The sequence below is a fragment of the Mirounga angustirostris genome, unplaced genomic scaffold (assembly GCF_029215605.1).
Source record: "Mirounga angustirostris isolate CCGP_5_RB_7025 unplaced genomic scaffold, mMirAng1.0.hap1 SCAF_7, whole genome shotgun sequence".
Classification (NCBI taxonomy): Eukaryota; Metazoa; Chordata; class Mammalia; order Carnivora; family Phocidae; genus Mirounga; species Mirounga angustirostris.
In genome coordinates, this window is record NW_026991715.1 from 42,956,143 (window position 1) to 42,977,897 (window position 21,755).

The 21,755-nt window shown below is 38.2% G+C and overlaps 1 protein-coding gene across 1 annotated transcript in view; it reads left to right on the top strand.

Moving 5' to 3' along the window:
* Window positions 1-21,755, top strand: part of MAP3K1 (mitogen-activated protein kinase kinase kinase 1) — a 75,194-nt gene that overhangs the window by 19,341 nt on the left and 34,098 nt on the right. The window lies entirely within an intron of this gene.

Below are 21,755 nucleotides of genomic sequence, written 5' to 3' on the forward strand. Positions count from 1 at the left end.
CGTGGAGTGCGGGGCTGGGCCAGCTGGCCGGTGCTGAGTTCCCTCAGCTCATTCTAGTTCAGCAGTATACTCCTGTGTGCTGGTCTTATTGGAAAGAGCAGTAATAATTCACTTCCTCCGTGCCTGGTCCACTGGGTGCATTATATAGTTTCTCTCACTTAAGCCTTGTACTGTCCTTGTGAAGTGCAGTTTTATTCCCATTTTACAAGCGAGAAAGCAGACACTCTGAGAGGTGAGGTAACTTAGCAGCTAACCAGGTGGTGAAGCCTGGCTGTGAACCCTCATAGTTTGACTCTAAGACTGTGCTGTTAACCTTTAAATAGTCTTTTACACACACACACACACACACACACACAAAAGATATATATATATATACATAATATATATATATAAAATACATATATAGTAGGTATTTTATATATATATATAATATATATTTTAAAATCAGGAGATAGGTTTGAGTTACAATAGCGCACACAGTTTATTATCTGTTACTTATTTCTTTGTCTTGGCTTTTATTGAAGTAAAAACTGTATCTGGTGATGACTTTTTAAATTATGTTTGGGTCCTCCAAAATACACAGGAAGCATCATTGAACCATGTTAACGTTTTTCCTTGTGGCGTGACGTTCTTATAAGACCAGTTGTAAGCACAAATAAATTTAGACTTCACTGTGTTTACTGTGCCAGAGAAGAGAGTAGGCTCCAGGCTGCAAATATAGTTGAATTCCTTAATGCACAGAACTTTGCCCACAGAATGGGAGATGTGCTTGGAGTGCATATGCATTAGAAGTGGTCATTGTTAACACTGTGGAACCTTCACCCTTCAGAGAGTACACGCACAGACTTTGTCTCCCTCGCACCCTGTGACACAGCCATCATTCCCATTTTACAGATGGTGAGAATACCTCAGAACAGTTAGCCTCCCCACGCAAGTGAAGTAGTAAGAGGCAGAGGGAAAGTCTGACCCTCTTCTGTATACACACCCACTCCCTCCTATGCTGCCTCTCCTCAGCTTACACTGGAGTGGCCTAGTGCATGCTCTAAGGTAGCTGCCTTGGGTGTTTCAGAAGTTTTGAAATTTATTTCTTTATACCTAAGTATAATTATTAGAACTCTTTGTAAATGAGTCCTGAAAAAAATAACTAGTTTTCATGTCCAGTGGTTTTAAATTAAAGCTCAATTCAGGCTTTAGCATTCTTTTAGTTGGTGTATTTTAATTGTTGGCTATTCCTTTTTTTACTAATTTGAATAAAGATGTCAATATCTAAGGCTACCATCCGATATAGAGGTATGCCTAAATGAATTTTAGTTCATTTATTCTCTTATTGGTGTTTGTTCTTGCCTAGTAATGTAAGTTAACAAATGGCTGCCTACCAAGTGTGGGATCTTTAGTTTGTGTTCAGCAGGCATCTTCTTTGATAATTAAAAGAGCTTAGTGGCTTTGAGAGAATTCAGTAATCTCCCTGACCCTGTGCCTCCCCCACAAACAAAGGAGATAATCTTTGAGTTTAACTACAGAAAGGCCACTCAGGTAAAAATGAAATCTCCTTCAGGGCAAGATAAATATCTTTGCCCTTAACTGTGTGTTATTCCCTTATTTTGTTTTCTTGAAAATAATGGTAATGGGTTTGCTGTCCTATAAATCTTACATATGTGCTGCTTATAGAAACTTAACACTATCATTTCAACTCAGCCCATGTTTACTGGCATACTGTGTATGTATTACTGTGGCTAGGAACTCAGTTGGGGAGGTAAGAAGATTCAATTCTTGTGTTCTCTAGCTAGTTATTGACTCCTGGTAGCTAGTTTCAGGAAGAACTCTTGGAGAAAAAAGGAGTAGTTGTCATTCTACCTGGATTTGACAGTATTCGTGTATATACTGGATATGAGGACAGCTTCATAAATGCTGCCTGTTGATTATCCTTTTAGGGTACAAATGATGTAGGCAGTGAAGAAAAAAGATGAAGAAAGAAATACTGTTATGCCTTAAGAAAGCCCTTTTAATAAAAATGTAAGTTGGCACACACACACACACCCAAGAAAAAAATAAAAAATTATGCAGCGTCAAACTCCTGAAAATTATTTTATTATGTATATTTTATTTATATACATCTTTTAAGAAAATAACTTGTGGAAAGTAAGATATGCTTAATCTTACATCTTATTACAGTGATAATAATTCCGGCTTTGGGATTGAAGTTTCATGGCTTCTCATGAGTGTTTCTAAGGATACCGTTGCTCACTGAACCCTGGGTTGCTCAGAATCTTCCACAATTGCTGAGGATTGAGGAATGAATGGGGAGTTGCTGTGGGCAATTTTAATTCCCTTACAGATAGGCCCTGGCTCATATCTGGACCTCTGAAAGAGTGGTAGGGAAATCCTAGCTCAGATTCTTTCTTCTGAGGAGTGCCAGGATTTCCTGGAAGGAAAGCAGAGGAGAACCTGCAAAGGAGCCTGAGATGTCACAGGACAGATGACACCCAAAAGGCAGGGGAGAGGACTTTGTCCAAGGAGAAAATGGTCAGCAGTAGCAGTGCCACTGGGCAAGGAATGCAAGGGTGGCTGTGCATGTCTCCTGACCAGCAGTTTTCGCGCAGCGGTGGGCATCGGAGCCACTGTGCCTCGTTAGGGGGTGACAGAGCAGTTCCTCTTGAGAAGCTAGTGGAGGGGGGCACCTGGGTGGCTCAGTCAGTTAAGCGTCTGCCTTCGGCTCAGGTCATGATCCCAGGGTCCTGGGATCGAGCCCCACATCGGGCTCCCTGCTCCGCGGGAAGCCTGCTTCTCCCTCTCCCACTCCCCCTGCTTGTGTTCCCTCTCTTCACTGTCTCTCTCTCTCATAAATACATAACATCTTAAAAAAAAAAAAAAAAAGCTAGTGGAGAGAGGGGAATGCCTATGGGTTAGCAAAGGCAAAGAAGCATTTTAGAGTTGATTTGGTTGGTTTTTAAAGAAGGCTAGGAGAGGGAAGAATGCTTATAGGCTGAAGAGATGGAGCAAAGAGAGGAGGTTTTGTTGTTCAAGTAATGAGCTTGCTTTTCTGAAACACTGACATTTCTTGAGGAGGAGGCTTGGAGGGCACTTGACTGAATGGGGAATAGGAAGCCAGTCTGTGATTAAAAGTTTGCCATGGTGGGCGCCTGGGTGGCTCAGATGGTTAAGCGTCTGCCTTCGGCTCAGGTCATGATCTCAGGGTCCTGGGATCGAGTCCCGCATCAGGCTCCCTGCTCCTTGGGAGCCTGCTTCTCCCTCTACCTCTCTCTTTCTCTCTGTCTCTCATGAATAAATAAATAAAATCTTTAAAAAATAAATAAATAAAAATAAAAAATAAAAGTTTGCCATGGTTATGAAATATGTAGATAGGCATTTTCTCTGTGTTTAAATTATTGCAATTCATGACATAGCAAAACATTCACTCACTCAACGAATTTATTAAGAACTGGCTGTGTGCCAGGTACTAGGAATACACCAGCAATGGAACAGACAAAAAAATCCCTGCTCTTACAGAGATTATGTTCTAACAAAACAAGTGTTTTAAGTGTGCTTGGAACCCATTTCATGGTTTCTACGTGCACAGTTTGGTCATGTTTTATGGACTTCCCTGCAGATGACAAGGAACACTTTTTTTTTAAGTGACTTTCCCTGCCCCAGGTGTTCAGAAGATTGCTTTCTTTCCCAGCCCTCTCGGTGGCTCCTTATATTTCTCTACCCCTTCCTATTTGTCACGCATAGTTACCTCTTAGAAATAGTGTCCTCGTCCCATTTTTAACTTGGTCAGCACGCAGACCTGACTGGTAGCCAATTAGAATTTGATGTTGAAGGTGTGGTGTGGTGACGCACCTGGGGAGGTGATGCAAGAGTACTTTCTTGGTAATAATAAAGTATCAAAGTTTTTACATATTTTTAGAAAAATAGTTTAGGACATATTTAGAAATATGCCTGTAGATATTACTTATGTTACATAACTGGTAGGTAGTTTTCTTGATAAGTGGTAGAGAGATGGCTTATACTTGGCAGGTATGCAGTTTATCTTATCTCTGCCTTAGGTAGAGGGTGACTTATTGCTTAGATATGGCTAGTTGTTGTGCCGTTGACAAATTATACTCTCTAAACAATTTTTTTTAAGTTTTGTCATATCTTATTTATGTAAACATCATATTGTGATTGGACCGTGGTTGAGAACAGCTGCTTTAGCTGATTGGTGAACACTGGCCATCCATTCAGTTCTGTTGAAGAGAAAGAACCCAGGAGTGTCCCATGCAGTCCGCCATCCTCAGAATGCTTACTTAGAATCATGAACAAAATTGATTCTCAGGTCTCTAGTCTCATGGTTTACATTAATTAATTCTTTTGAATTTTGTTTTAGCCATCTTTGTATTTTTAACACAAAACTTGCATTGTACCCCTCCCCCAAATCTTAGAATAAAATTGGCATTCTGGAAATAGATGTTCTGTTTTTCATGCTTATGCTCTGGCTTCAAATGCATCCTCCAGCTGTATCCCCCTAAACTAGGAGAACCCAGGTTTGAGGAGTCTGGATTTGGGGTTCCAACACTGCCCCTTCCCTGGACACACTCCATTCGTTGGTCCCCTTAGCTAGTTCCCTCTGAGTTTGCTTCACAGTAAGATGTAGTCTCATGGCTTCTGCCTCTCCCCTCCCAGACACAAAACCTGTTGGGGTATCCTTCAAGACTTTTTATTCTTATTAACCGTAGGAAAATCAACAGGCATTAACAAAACTAGAGTCATGGATAAGCTCCAAAGTTATGGGAAAGTTTTTTCACTGAAATACAGATGTCTAGGCTCATGGTTCTTGACTTCTTTTACAGGGGATGAAATCTTTTACTCCACAAGGGATGGTCCCAGCTCTTCTCTCTTTCTGCAGCCCCTAGAACTAATGGTAGATACTTGGTTTAAACAAAGGTTTCAGTGAAGCTTATTTACATCCTAGAGATCTTTCTGGTCTAAAGGCTCATATTGAAAAGGCATTAATTTTTCCCAGCCTGCTCTGTATAGGTGCCAAGCATTAGAAGGTCCATAATATTAGAATGGAAGACATGGGCCTTACCCTTAAGAAAAATATAGCACAAGGGGAAAGATCAATCTGTTCCTTTATTGAGCACTTATTTATTAAGTACCAAACTTTCTGCTAGGGCAGGGAATGTGTTGAGACCCATTTCTGTCCTCAAGGATCATTTCTTGCCCTCACAGTCAAGTGTTGGAGACAGATAAGTAAGAGACCATTTTAATAGTGCTATTTACACTTAGTGGGGATAGAGGAATCCATACCTCATCCCAACCTCAGACTGAGTTAGAGGGGCTGTGACTAGTGGGAAAGGCTAAAGGCAGCATCTGGGACAGTTTCTCTAAGGTAGAGATGACCCTAGAACTTGAGTGATAAGAGGCAACTACAGGGCACTGAGACTAAGAGATATGCCTCAGGAAAACTAGACAAATTTTATTTTTATCTTTTCCTTCTTCTGTATTGTAGATAAATTACATTTTATTGTCAGCTTTGTTCCCATTTTTCAACTTAAAAGTTTTGAGGTTGAGTATCAGCCAGAATGGTATGAATTGAGTCGAAGTTACTCCAAGTAAAGGGAATATTCATATGCATGCTTATGAAAAAGAGATGCTGCCACGTTTTTAAACAGCAATAAACACAATAATATAATTTATATAAGTACAGTCTTTTGCCCCATTTCCATTCAGATTATTCTTTTTATAACTGAATTCATTAAAATTAGAAATGGTTATAATGACTGTCTTTTGAGGCATATACCAGGCTAAGTCATAAGTCAGAACCTGCCATTTTAAAATAAACGCAATTATTTGGTTCTTCTAAATTGTAGCTTTTGCTACAGTGAAAAAAAAATTGGCATATTTATGAACACCTCCATTTCTGTTGAAATGAGGAAGACATTATTTAGGTAGAAAGTAATAATTCAGACTATATTTGGAACAGGATATCAGAATTAATATGTCTTTAAAGTGATTCGAGGGGCGGATGACATCTTTGATATTAATATTCGCCTAAGTTATATTTTTAAGGAAAGAGTGCCACCTACTGAATGAGGATTTTTTTTTCCCCTTCCCTGTCATTCCATTCTAGAATGTTCTGCTTCACTTTGAATTCTTACTTTTTTTCAACTACAAATAGGTAGCTTATGCCAGCCAGTGAACAAAGAAGTTAGGTTCACTCCTGATATCATCATCTAATGGATTAAATAGGGTGCCTAGTATTCTTAGAGGAAGTTTGTGCCTCCAAAACCAGTTGTAGAAAATAAAACAAACATAAACATGATCAGCGCTTTGCAAGTTTCAAAACCTTCACATGATTTTAATGTATTGATTGGCCCAAAGTTTTCTGTTTTGTTTTAAGATGGGTATGTGTACACTCCTTGAGTGGGAATAGGTGAACAAATGGCTGGAAAGAAATTATTCCAACGAATAACTGAAGGGGAGCAAGGAACATATGACATTGGTCTCAACATCTGGTGGGGAGACCTCAGTCACCTGGAGAATAATATTAGTACAGAGATTATTTGATCACAACTTGGCCGTAGGTCATCTGGGGAGATTCCTGAAGTCAAGTTGGAAATCCAAATACCTCTTTCACAGTAATCCATATGGTACTTTTGGTAGTTATGAACAAGATGTTATCTCATCAGTGAAAGGCTGAGAACATGAACACTAGCAAACACACAGTAACAGAATTAAAAGATTTTATTTGAGAATTTTACATGGCCATTATTTATAGTTTATTGGCACATTTATGGTGTTTTGGCTTAATTTATTGCTAGGCATCAAACATTTGCAGCTTTTCCCACTTGTTTACTGGACTGTGTAAGTAGAGAGTGATTTTTTTCAAGAGGAGCAAGACTGTATGACACATTGATTTATTACTTGCTGTTATAGACGGATTAATTGTACAGCCCACTGAGGAATGATATTTTATATTAAAATCCTGAACTGAAAACCAAAAAAATATACAGTGTAGGGCATTAGAATTTATTCCATATAAAATGTTTATCTTGTCTAATCCAAACATGTCAAGCTTGTGTCCTAAATACCAGATGTAATTAACCAAAGGTTAGTCACGTTTTCAGTTTAAAGAATAAATTGCAGCTAAGAGAGTAGATCTTAAAAAATAAATTATAGTGATGTCTAATCTTATTACATAAGTAAGGAGTGATAATTAGCTGAATGAATGATACATAGTCTCTGAAAACATATATATTTTTTTAATTTGAGAGAGAGAGAGTTCACGAGCTGGTGGGGAGGGACAGAAGGAAGAGAGGGAGAGAGAATCTCAAGCAGACTCCCTGCTGAGTGCAGAGCCTGCCGACATGGGGCTTGATCCCATGACTCTGAGATCCCTGAGCTGAAATCAAGAGTTGGGTGCCCAACTGACTGAGCCACCCAGGCACCCTGCAAAACACATAATTTTTAATAATACAAAATACAAATGTTTTAGCAGTAATTGGGTTTTCAGGTTAGTATGCAAAATGACACATTAAATATTAACATATCCCAGCTTTTCTTCATTTTAAAAAAGCAAACCATCACTTTTATGACACAGACCAAGCACTTCTGAAATTATGACACCAGATTATGAAAAAAACAGGATGTGTGGCTGCAGAGAGCCCTGGAACCATGGGAGTTAGGATTCAGCTTGGCCATTGTCGTAAGTGCAGCTGAGACTTGGCCACAAAGCATCCATGCTTCATTTCTTATTTCTGGCCACTACTTCACATCATTTTGACTTATAGCACTTAAATATGCAAAAATGGTTGTGTCTTTTAAGAAAGAGAAATTTGTGGTTAATTCATTAAAAAAAAAAAACAAAAACCCAGAAGAATTTTTAATGTAAAACAACCTAAAAATCCATGTTTTTTGGTCTCTCCTTTCTTGAATGTTTGTCCTGACAGTTTGACATTTCTGAGAGAGCTCTGATAGTCTTTTAAATATAATACTCACCCCTTTTCATAATTAGGTTTATTGCTTTTATGGTAGTGACCATCAAGTATACAGAGTCTGAAAGTTTAGTATTTCCTAGCCGAAGTTTTCACAGGGTCTGCGGATCCACGTACGTACTTTGCTGATGATGGTGCTAGTGATGTTAAGAAAGGATTCTCACATTTTAAAATACTGGGAGCCACTGGATCGTAGGAGTAGCAAAGAATATTTACACAAATAAACTATTAGAAGGTACTCTTCAGATTTAACGAATAAGGGAGTTTATGAGTCGTGTTGAGGTTTATCTTTTTTGATATTAATATTTCCCTTGCAGGACTACAGCATGTATGTAGTGGCATTAATAAATGAGTCATAATGTTCACATTGGATGGCCCTGAAGTATTGCCTTGTAGTCTGATCTGATTTGGTAAATTCTGGAATTCCAGAAAGGTTGTGAATTACTGACACTCATGTAGCTGGTTAATGGCAGTTAGGACTTGACTGTGAATCTCCAAACTCCCCGATCCTTTTATTCTTTGGTTCTTGAAGCCTCCCACAATGTAGAGAGTAGTAGTTCCGGAGCATGTGCCTATTTTTAAAGATTTCGGCCATATAGAAAAATACAGAGGGAAAAATATTAGGGCATAGTATAATGAACAGCCATAAAACTTTTGCCTGTATTTAATAAATGTTAATATTTTACAATTTTTGCTGCAGTTGGGTATGTGAATGTGTATACTTTACAGGAACAAATATTAAACAAACAGTTGGAGGCCTCCTTGTCCCCCTGCCTCCCTCCTGGCACCCCACAGATAGCAGACTACCTGGTAGAATTGTACAGCAGTTACCTCCTAAAACTAGAAAAAAGTTGTATTTTGCTATTTTCATCTGTTTTTCAACTAATGTATTGTTAAAAGAAAATATGAATCAACATAGTGTGCAAGGAGGAGGATGGGACTTTGAGGCCAAAGAAACCCAGTTTTAAAACTCGGAAATCCCACTTACTATGAATTCCTAGTCAAGTTAGTTGATCTTTCTGCAAGAGTTTCTTTGTGCCCACCATGAAGATGGTGTGTTTCATCTTATAGCCGTGGTGAGAATTAGAGCCACTATATGGACAACATCTAGCATAGTACCTAGTACAGAGGAGGTGCTCCCTAAAGAGTAGCTTTAATCAACATCAACATCATGAATAATAATAGGTAATTTTAGTAGTTAAATTTATTTGGGTCCCTACCATGTAATTGGCACTTGTTGAGTGCTTCATTCATGTTCATTCACTTTAACATTCTGTGAGATGAGAACTATATGCAAAGGGCTTAAAACAGTGAAAGGCACATAGGAAAGTGCATCATAAATAATACCTATCTCCGTTTTGCAGAAGAAACCCTTTTAGGCACTCTACATGTATATTAACTTATTTAATCCTACTAGTCACACTATATGGTAGATATTATTATCCCCATTTTACAGTGAGGAAGTTGAGGTACAGAGAAGGTAAATACCTTGGGCCAAAGCCATAGCTAATAGTGTCAGATCTTGGATTTGAACCCAGGCAGTTTAGCTCCAGAGTTCATTCCCCTTATCACTGTGCCATACTTTTTGATTATGTGTGTGGTTACGACTTCTGTTTCTACCCTATCCTAGAAACATATCCTTCAAATTATGTCCTCTCTAGTGAATAAAAAGTCTTTTTGGTTTTGTTGTGTGTACAACCCAGATTTTACTGGTTTGAGTGGCTTTTGCCCCCATCAGTACCCCTAAGACACCCCACCCAGCCACCCCTCACAATACTTTTTAACTCCCCAGTGCGGGTCTGACATGGCTCATGAATGCATTTGGTCTGTTGCCCTGTAGCTGTCTCTGGACAGTGCTGCCTCCTTGTCCATTGCCTTTGCTTCCTCCAGCCACATTGGTCTCACTGCTTTTCCTGGGTACTGACACTCTTTCTGCTCTGACCGCCTTCCCACCAGTCACTGCCAGGAACACGGCTATCAGTGCCAACGACACAAGAGTGATCCCACTGTGCCAGAGCTTTGGGAGTTTGCAGTGAAGTGAAGACTGTGCCCCAGGTCCCTATTTTATTTCACATTCTGGGGCTTTACTCGAGGCATGTGGAGATGAGAGAAAATGGCTTGTCAGGTTTTTTGTTTTTTTCCTTTGGCTGATGTCTCATCTTCACCCAAGTCCTTGACAAAGAGTGAGTAGACAGGGGCAAATCTTAGTGACAAACTCGGGCCTCTGCTAATAGTTAGACAAGGCGAAGTTTGAATATGTGACACCCTCTTCTCTTAGGATGGGTTCGTATCAGGTGATTTTACCCATCTCTGAAGCTGGCTGTAGGGTAATCTTTTCCCCCCCATATTTTAAATTCTTAGAGCCTTAGTTGCACTAAAAACATGCTGAATTTTGTGATAGCTTGAGAAGTCTTATATTAAGACAGTAAGACAGTTTCTTCTCTGGATTCTTCTTAGACATACTAATTTGAGCCAGAAGGGATTGTAAAGATGATTCAGTACAGATTTCTCACAGTATATCCCCAGAACCACTACTCTATCAAAGGTGTTCTGCTGAAAGGGACTTCTGTGCCAAATATGTGTAAGGAATGCTGTGTACCTTCTTCCCCCCGCCCTTGGAAAATGAAGTGCACATAGGTTTTTAAATAACCTGTTTAACTTCATCTTATCTCGCGTTTCCTAACAGCAGAATCATAAATTGTTTAATATTTTATAGAACATTGTTTTTACCAAAGTTATATCTTTTGTCTAGAAAATCTTTCAGTCTTCATCAGTACCATGCCTGCCAATCCTGTTCTTTCCTTTAAAATTATTCAGGTATGACCTCCTCTGTGGATCTTTCCAGGATTCCCCTAGATAAAATTAAGGATGGATATCCACTCCATCCTTGCAACTGTTTATGATATATTAAAATACTTCATTATAGGAGAGATGGCATCTTACTTTCTCTCTTGTGCTAGACTAAGCACCTGGAGGAATAGAGGTCCTATCTTATTTATCTTTTGTTTCTTTATCCCACTTTGTATATCTATGTCTCTTGCCTAGCTCAGAGCTTCCATGTAGTAGACGTGCCAACATTCATTGAACAGAGTGGTTTTCTAGTATTAAAAGCATAAAGAAGAAAAGCAGCATTTGTCAGGAAGTCATTCTTCCTCATTCTGAGCATCCCAGTTAACATGCCTTTCCACCAGCTAGAAGGAAGTACTTTAGAAATACTATCAGCTGTTCTGCAGTATTTGAAAGAAATCATTCTCCTAGCAAAGGCTGTAAGAGCGCTTTGTGCTGTAATCCAGTGCTATACTCTCTTCTCCATTAATCTGGGAACATTAAAAACAGCCCAAGGGTTTTTATTAACATCAATGGCATTCACTCACAATGTTATATTTTTAACTGTAAACGAACTTTTCTTAAAAGAGGGGAATATGTACAGTAACAGACCAATTTCCCAATTATTAGTCTTACTCACTTGATCTCTTAAAAGAATACTCAAACTAAGCTGCCATGTTTTTTGAAAAATAACTGACATAGTAAAAATGCAGTTGCACACCCACTGAAGAAGGTTCCAAAGAAAAGCATACAGAAGAACTTCCATATAACATTGATTTGGGATCTTTTTGATGAAAAGCAAAATGGTGAAGGAACAGCCATCCCTTCCAACAACCCCCTGCCCTCTTACCTGCTTTGTACCATGAACTATGTACTAGATGGAGGACAGGACACACAGTGCTTTGCTGGAAACTGTCTCACGGTAGTGGTATAGGGAGTTCCAATCTACTTCTCTAATGTATTGTAAAAGCTCACTATACTTTTGCATCATTTGTCATTTAGACATTCCCAACCCTAGATCTGTTAAGTAGCACAAAAGGGGAATTCTTGAAAGGAAATACACATTTAGCCAAATACTATAAAATATTAGCATCCTTTTCCTTGCTTACTGATCTATGTTCAACAGTTAAGGAAGAGGATGCTCAAACGTCCCATTTTTTTCAAAGGTTTCTAAAGGTTCTTTGTCAAGTATCAAGGACACACAAAGGAAGAATAAACAGTGGAATTTTTAGCAGTGAATATCAAAAGAATACAAACCTACAGGATAAAAAGTTTTTGAAGCTTTCATGGGTTTTTGCTGGAAAGGAGCAAATGAAAAATGGGACCATATTCGTCTTAAACTCCCTTTGTTACTGGCTGTCAGAAACTAAAGTTTACGTTAAGCCTGGTAGATGTCCCACGTTTGTGGGTGCGAAGAAAAGAATAACGTGAATCTTTCTCCCTGGAAATATTGTTACAAAGGTCATTACTTTGATGAGTAAAAAAAAATATTTTTGAAAACTAAGAAACATTCCACTGGCAGCTAGTTAACTTTTCGGTCCATTTGTTTTGTCTGTCATTGCTAGAAGAGTAGCATTCATTGTTTTTCTCTCAGTAAGATTTTCATGTATTTTGTGAGTTTGGTGCATCTTAGAAAATCACAAAACTCATTTCTGTTCACTTCTGACCATTTTTACAATTTTCACTTGTCTACCATAAATATTACCATTTCATTTTACACTGAACTTGAGTCATTACAGAACTGAAAGCATGTGTTTCACTTTAGTCTGATTTGTTTTTTATGCTGATACATAAGGGGTGTTACCTTGAAAAGATGTCTACCTTCACTGTCTCTGCTTTTTCTCTTTGAATGCTTTTTTACGAACATATTTTCTGATTTCAAATTGCTAATCTTGTAGGATTTTTACTTCCTTACTAACTTGATTACTAACTTGACTTGTCTTATTTCCTTTAGTTTTCTTTAAATTCTTAATTGCCTCCTGACAGGTTTTAACTTCTATTGTAGACATTTTCTTGACCAGTCAGTTACACATTTGTCAGTACATGTGATTATTATCTTACATATCCTCTGACTTGATAAAGTATATATAATTATTTTCAATTGATGTAAATGTATTTTCAGATTCATCTATTAGCACATTTAGAAGGAAGAGTAATTTTTCCAGATTTGGATAGAATATCACAGTTCCATTACCACGTAATGTCATCAGTAATGCATATTAGACTGATCTGTTTGTGGTAAATTAATTAATTTAAATGTAGTAGTTTTTAATGGAATCTGCCATTACATTTCTGAGAGATACAGATGTACCAAGGAAACTTCTTAACCAAGTTTTTGCATTGCTGCTTTATATTCTTCCTGCGACTAGGCAAGTGTTAAGAGTGATTTTGAACATAATTTTTCACTGTATTTTGTTCTTGGTTTATGTGGTTCTTAGGCACAGGAAACACAGCCCCTTTAGTTTGATGATATTTACTCATGTATAAACGTGTCTACCTGAAAGTCCAACCTTGGTGTTTTACCTTCAGTATGTCAGTAACTTTGAAAGTTACTGAAGTCCATCCAAAGGCTTGTGTGTTAATTACACAAGATTTATTTTTCCTGCAAAGCAGTTTTATCAAACTTGTATTTGAATATTGCTATGGAGATGTGATCAAGAAAGGTGCCTTTTAATCATAAAACAGTTTTGAGTAGAATTAAACAAAAATACAGTTCATAAAAGAAAACAACCTAGAATCTTTTCTTTCTTCACTTAATAATATATGTTACGTACATTAAAAAATATTTTTAATGGTGTCTGAATTTAAAAGTTATAATTACCAGTAATAATTCACTTATCAATCCCTTAGAATTTATTCAGTGTTCGTAGAGTATCAATTTCTTTAAATATATCCATACATATTTATCACATATATAAGAACATATAATGTAGAACCATGTAGTTTAAAATACACTTTTTTTTTTTAAGATTTATTTTTAAGTGATCTCTACACCCATTGTGGGGCTCGAACTTAAAACCCCAAGATCAAGAGTCCCATGTTCCACTGACTAAGCCAGCCAGGTGTCCCAAAATACACTTTTCTTTTTGATTCACTTGAATTCTCTAAAAGGAGCCTTTGAGTTTACTCCATAGACTAGGTCATAGGTAATTGACTGCCAAAAAAATTCCATATGGAGTTGCTACCTTTACAAATGCTTTGATACTGGGGCGTCTCTTCTCAGTGGCGCATTCGGTTAAGTGTCCAACTTTTGGTTTTGGATCAGGTCGTGATCTCAGGGTTGTGAGAGTCCGCTTAAGACTCCCTCTCCCGGGCACCTGGGTGGCTCAGTTGGTTAAGCACCTGCCTTCGGCTCAGGTCATGATCCCGGAGTCCCGGGATCGAGTCCCGCATCGGGCTCCCTGCTCAGCAGGGAGTCTGCTTCTCCCTCTGACCCTCCTCCCTCTCATGCTCTCTGTTTCTCATTCTGTCTGTCTCAAATAAATAAATAAAAATCTTTAAAAAAAAAAAAAGACTCCCTCTCCCTCTGCCCCCCCCAAAATAAATAAATATTTTTTAAATGCTTTGATGCTTTGATACTGTCTAGTAGCTCTTTGCTTTTTGTAAACTCCCTGTTACTATATTTGCATAATGATTGTTGAGCTAATATTTTACAAATTACTAATTTAGAAGTCAGAAAACCTTTTGAATATTCTTCTTGTTCTCTTTGAAATTGTTTTTATGTCCCAGAGATACTAATTGATGGTAGAAGTTATGGGTTAAAAAATAGGCTGTGTGTGTCTGCTGGGTACTACACCTGCAGTGTTATTTCCCAGATAATTTGTTTATTAGAAATGATAACCAGCTACTTCTGACTCTGAATCAGCAATTATTTATGGAGCCCAGAGCATCTGTTGCTGCGGGTGCCCTCTGTTGGTAGCTGCAGGACATGCCAGGGGAATGCACTTACTTGTCTGCAGTGGCCTAAGTCAGCAAGTGAACAAGCAATTGCAGTATGTTTACCCATTAATATATTCTATCAGTTTAATTTTGGTTAATTTCATATATACTCTTCACGTTTCTATACCATGTCCAACTTTTCAAAATCTTGTAATTTTTGCTGAATAATTTTAATCTTAAAACTCAGATGAAGTGCCATTTTAACAGAAACTAATCCATGAGGTCAGATAAACTGAATTTTAGTATGTACAGATAATTTGGAATAATTTATAAATAGAATCAGTCAAAATCACTAAGGTGGTATTAAACTACTTATAATCATTGTTGACAATAAGTTATATTATTGTCTTTGTTATTTGGTCTCCTTATTATTTAACCTTTGATGTTGTTAACCAGAACATGGGCTTTTTAAGGGTGAGATTCTGTGCCTGTATCCCTCAAAGGACTAAATAGGAAGATTTGTACAATACTAGAAATAGCTGCCCCCCTCCCCAGTAAAAACTTCTGATAGTGATTCCACATATTATAACACTGATTATACCATGGCCATATCCATATAAGAAATCAATAGTCCTTTGTTGTGACAAAGAGTACATGGTTACTCTTTATGGGGAAAAAGCAATTGCCTGTTTCTCATTGTAAATAAATAGGAGTCGTGCCATCATTGGTTTTCGGGGTCAAATATTACTGAGCATAAGTTGGAATAAAGCCTTTTGGGGACTAATTATCATACACACGTGAGCCACTTTATATACTATTATTTTTTACGTAAAATTAGATAAGTTGTGGTTGTTGTATTATAAAGATGGAAGGGTTGGACGGACCATTGATTTTATTTCATTCTTCCTGCTCAGAAGAGGGAAAACGCCAGTAGTAGCGCATATCTCTCAAGAAATTATCTTATGGGAAAATAGTTTTTACAGATATTTTGGCCTCAGATCTTGGTCAACAAATTTTAAGCACTTGTAAATACTCATTTCCCTTTTGACCTGTAAGATATAAGAGACTGTGGAATTATTCCTGTCTGGGTTTCAATCCTGTATTTTTCACATACAGACTTTGTCACCTTGGACACAACTTAACCTCCTTGTTTGTTTTTTCTTATCTGCCATTGGGATAGTAAAAGTCCCAAGTCATGAGAATTGACTGAGGTGACCCATGTGGAGCTGTTAGCACAGTGCCCTGTCCATGGTAAGGGATTGTTAGCCTCTGTTGTTAGCCTTATGCTTCACCACACACTCTCCCCATTCTTACCGAAGTCCTTCCTTCTCTTGACTTTTACCTGGAAACTCAAATTTTAAGGATCCCACAATAGACGAGTCTTATTTTGGAAGATAGTTCCTCCCTTGCTCTTCTCTCCCCTTGGTCACAAAGCTTGTGGGTTTTAATATATGATTTCCTCCTCTTTTGAGAACTTCCCAAGTAGACCTCAGTTGGGTGGCTCTGAATTGTGCCTATCCCAGACATTTCAGTGTATTTTCCAGGGTTCCTTGAGATTCCTTGGACACGGACAGAATTGAGTTTCTATGTAAAGTTATCCATAATGTGAACTGTTCTGGAAATGTTTATATATACTAAAGTTAAACTCCATTAGTTTCTAGAAAGGTTTCATATGGTCATTACATACTCTTATTACAGTGAAGTGCTCTATTAATGAAGAGAATTAATGTGCTTTTTTAATTCTTATAATAGTCACCATTGTAAAAACTAGTTTAAACTTTGTATTCTCATCAGCTAGATAATGGGGTTAAGTAATAATTCACCCCATTATATGTTCTCTTTGTCACAGCACAGATACCTGATGTTGAGTCATTGTAAAACCAAATCAGAGTTGACAGTGACCTGCCATAGCAGACAAGAGTCAGATTGACTGGGGTTTGAATCTTGCTCTTGCTCCTTATAAACTGTGTGACCCCAAGCATGTAAATCAGCCTCTCCAAGCCTCAGATGGTAACAACCTCATAGGGTTATTGGGAGGGTGAAGTACACGTAAATATCTATAAAGCACCTAACACCTTGCCTGGCATGTAACATTAATTTTTTTCTATTATGATGTAAGTCTGGCAGCTATTTCTCCGTATCACTTGTTGTTGACTGACATACATATTTCCATGGTAAAAATGAACCATTTAAGAAATACCTTTTAAAAATCATATTTAACTTGATAGAATTCTATTTTTGAATGTTTTTCTAATATCTTGTGTGTGCCAGAGCAGTGTGCTGTATTAATGCTGTAGTCAGGCTCTTTGGGGATACAGGGAAGAGAGACATATTAGGGTTTATTTCAGTGCAATGTAAAATGGACCCAAGAAGTTTCCTCCAAGGCAGCGCATACATGTGGCCTCTGGAGAACTTGGTTATTCACCACCCAGGGAAGTTTAAAAGTAGCTCTGATCATTGTTAACAGCATATCATGTGGCCCAGGTACAACTCTTAAGTTTATTTGCATTGCTTTTTCCCTTCCTTCCATTGCCAACCACATCTTCTGATTTCTCTTTCTTCTCTCTTATTTCTGTCTTATTGTTCCTACTTACTGCTTTGCTCTTTTTCTCTATTTCGATGCCATTTTTCCTGTAGTGACACTATCTGTGTATCTTGCAGTCACATACCCATACTGGGCAGATATGGTTAAAATGTACAGTACCATCTGGTTTAGAGGGTCTTTGGACCAGGGCACATTCTTGCACTGGCCAACTGTGGACTGCAGGATGGGTTCAAATGTATAAAGCACGGTGCTCCCGAGAATCAGGCACCATCCTTGGAAGGGGAGGTGGCTATGGCTGGATAGGCCCTCTGGCTTTGGTTCATGTGCCTTTTGTGGCCTGTAGAGGACATTTGCTACTGATGATAGAAAAATGAGTAGGATGTTGTAACCTGTCCCAGAAAAACTCCCAGTGTGGTGAGAGAAGCAGATACTTAAACTAATACTCAACTTTATAATGTATTATAATTAATATTAACTCAGTGGGGAGGGAGTGGCAACTGCTATAGAATGGTAGTAGGAAATTCTTTACTGAAGACATGTAAGATGATAGGGTAGTTCTGTCAGGGAAAAAAAAATCATCTGCAATAGCAGAGAGGTATGAAGTACCTTGGTGTGCTACAGAAGAGTATTTTAGTGCTTCGAGAAGTGGTGGCTAGTGTTGAAGGGGCTCCGGGAAGAGGGTCTGGTATATGATACCAGTGAGGTCAGTCAGAGAGTTAGAAGCAGAACTGGGGAAAAAATCACCTCCTAGAAGTTCAGGGAGAGGAGAGCTACAAGAGTGGCAGTCCAGTCAACAATAGTTGCTACCACAGGTAGTCAGAGGACCAGTGACTTCATTAAGAAGGGACCATTGAACCATCTCATCTGTTAGCAGGTAAATTCTGTAGGTCTACAAAGGGACCAGAACAAGAAGCCTAACCTCAGAGAAGAAAGGTGCTTTGAAGCTCTAGGTTGATCAAAGATTCATTCTGAGGAATGTTTAGAACCAAAAAAAGCAAGAAAAATGTTTTGTAAATAAACAGGAGAGGAAGATAAAGCTTAGTTTGTAACAATGTTTAAGTTTCTCATATCTGTCTGGCTAAAATTTCATTTTTTTTTTTAAAGAATTTATTTATTTGACAGAGGGAGACACAGCGAGAGAGGGAACACAAGCAGGGGGAGTGGGAGAGGGAGAAGCAGGCTTCCTGACGAGCAGGGAGCCCGATGCGGGGCTCGATCCCAGGACCCTGGGATCATGACCTGAGCCAAAGGCAGACGCTTAACGACTAAGCCACCCAGGCGCCCCAAAAATTTCATTTATTTTTAAAGTCTTCAAAGTGGTTTCTCAAAATATGTATGTTTGTTTTGTCAAAGAGTCAGAAATGTACAAGCTATTACTTTAGTTACAATAACAGGTATTGGTTGTAGGTACTAATGCAAAAATAACTCTCCAAAACACTCATGTTTAACCAAAATGAATTAGAGGCCCTCTAATCTCCTGGTGATTTAGCAACTGTCTGTTTAGATTAGTTTGTGTTTTAGAAGAAAAGATGTTTCCTGTTATAGCTATAGTATTAATTGGATAAGAAGATACATGAATGCTATATACATACACACATGATTTTGTTCCTAGCAAGAAGAATAGGATTTACTGTATATTTCATTGAATATAAGATCCCATTGGTTATAAATTGAACCATTATCTTATATAAACCCTACCATAAATTACAGCATTTGATTCTAAGCAGCATTCAGATTTCACAGATAGTAAAATGCAAAAAAAATACACATTTTAGAATTAGTGATATATGATTATTATTTAAGAAAACATTAGAAATAACTTTTTGTTTTATATTTGCAGATTAATTTAGGAACAACAAAAATTGCTCTACTGAATAAAATCTAAATTACAAATATAATCTTAATTAAATACAGAACTTTGTAAAAAGATTAACGTGAGTAATCATTAAATTTTAAAACTAGGAATGTCCTTAGGGCTGGCAAAGTTGTTAATAAATGATTATTCATTTAATATATGCTTTGAAACCCATCATAAGCCAGACACTGTTAGATGTTGAATATATAATGATGGATAAAACACTGGTCCCTGCCTTCATGGAATTTATAGTTCATGGTGGGGAAATAGGTTTGCAAATTGCAATGAGCACTTTAAAGGAAAAGTACAGTGCTGTGAAGGAATGTAACTAGGGATTCCTAACCGACATTGGGACCATCTCTGAGGTGTAGAAGAAAAGTTGAAAAGTGAGTAGAAATGAACGAGATGAAAAGTAGACAAGAAACAGTCTGTGCAAAAGTCTTGAGGAGGAGCGATGTTGGAGTTTTTCAGGCAGTGGAAGAAACACAAGGAGCAGGGTGAGGGTCTAAGTGACTTCAGTTGAGATAAGACAAGGTGGTGCATGGCCACATAGGACCTGTTAAACATTTTGAATTTTAGTCCAACCCAGGGGGATACCACTGGAGGGTTTGTTTTTGTTTTAATTTATTTATTTGACAGAGAGATAGCACAAGTAGGCAGAGCGGCAGGCAGAGGGAAAGGGAGAAGCAGGCTCTCTGCTGAGCAGGGAGCCCGATGTGGGGCTCGATCCCAGGACCCTGGGATCATGACCTGAGCCGAAGGCAGCCGCTTAACCGACTGAGCCACCCAGGCGCCCCTGGAGGGTTTTAATAGAGGAAGTAACCCTGGCTGCTCTGTGAAGCCTGGATTGGAGTAAGATTCAAAGTGAAAGGGCACCTGGGTGGCTCAGTGGGTTAAGCGACTGCCTTTGGTTCAGGTCATGATCCCGGAGTCCTGGGATCGAGTCCCACATTGGGCACCCGGCTCAGCGGAGAGCCTGCTTCTTCCTCTGACCCTCTTCCCTTTCATGCTGTTTCTCTCTCTCTCTCTCAAATAAATAAATAAAATCTTTTTAAAAAAATTTACAAAGTGAAGAAGCCTCCTTAGGAGTCTTTTGTTAGTACAGACCAGCTAAGTTGGCAACTTGACCTAGGGGGTTAGAGTAGAAGATACATTTTCTTGAAGATAATTTGCCAGTATCACCAAAAATCTTAATTTGTGTACAAATTTGACCCAGCAATTCCATTTCACTGCATTTGTTCAGAAGAAATAATCTTGTATGTATGTAAAAGTTGAGGTACTAGTATGCTTATCCCCTATTATTTATTAAGAAATTGGTTTAAGTGATTACAGTATTTTCCAACAAGTGGAAAGGAAAGAGGCAAATCACGCCGACTTTAAGGAGGCCACATTATCAGGAAGCTTTGTTTAGACAGGGAGAGTCTTCTCCGTGTTTGGGTGTGTGCCAGGGACAGAGACACTGAAAATACAGAATGGAGAAGAGATACTCATAAAACAAATTTGGGGGAGGAGAGACATTTAAGACCAAAGGGAGGATAAGCTCCTGTGTCCAGGAGTGCAGGAGCTTCTAGGGTGAAAATGCACTGCAGTTCTGCAGTGTGACTTATTTTTTGAGAACTAGCCTGGGAACCTAGCCACGCCTTGCAACATTTTTACTGGAGGGGAAAGTGTTTGCTTTTCAAACCAGAGAGTTGTAAGTGAATTTTTGGTATGCAATCAGCCCATAAATTGGGTTGCCTGTAAATCCGAGCTTCCCTGGGTAAGTAGTAACTGAGCAGGATAAAGTTTTGGGAGAACATTTCTCTACCCTCCCTCCCTTCTTGTCCTTCCCTTTGTCCTCCCCCGCCCAACTCCTTCTCTCTCTCATTCTCTTTTTTCCCTCTCCCTTTCTTTCCCCTTTCTGTCCTCTCTTCCTTTCCCACTCCTCCCTCCCTCTCTACTCTTCCTCTTAGACACCCAAAAAGTTATATTTTATACTATAATCAGAGCAGGAAAAAGAGCCAGGCACTTCTAAGTAAATAAAAGAATCTCCTTCCTTCCTTCCATTCTTTATTTACCTTTTTTCTTTTCATATAGGCTCTTTCTTTTCGACAGTTTTCTTATACCTGTATGGCGGAAATATTCTTCTATATGCTCTTAATGCCCATTTGCAAGTTTCAAATGTTTTGTGCTCTTTTGCATTCCTAAAACTATCTAGACCAGTTTCTCTGCACAGGGGTATTTAACTTGTTCATTTCTACTGCCCTCACAGAATTGATGCTTCAGGAAATCCAATTAACGATTTCCTTTCTAGTGCATATTTAGTTTTAAGTAGTTTTTTTTTTTTGCTGGTTCTCTGAAGATACTGATGCTCTATGGTTGTAATTAGCTGGAAAATTCCTAGAGGAGTTTGCATTTAATTTTTTATAAGCTTGCGGTTATCGTCTCTGGTATTTCCTTGAGTATTTCCTTTTCCTATCTGTGTAAAAAAAAAAGTAACTGTTCTGTAGCTTTATAGAATGTCCAAAATAGTTATTGAAGTTAGCTTAGTATTTTTTAAATTGTTACTTCTCCCAGAGTACAAATGCGTTAACTATTTCCTTATGAAACAGGTTTTAAAATCCATGCATATGCATTTTGTATTTGTTGTATATATCCATATGTGGATATAAGTGTATTTGAAATTAGTGGATGC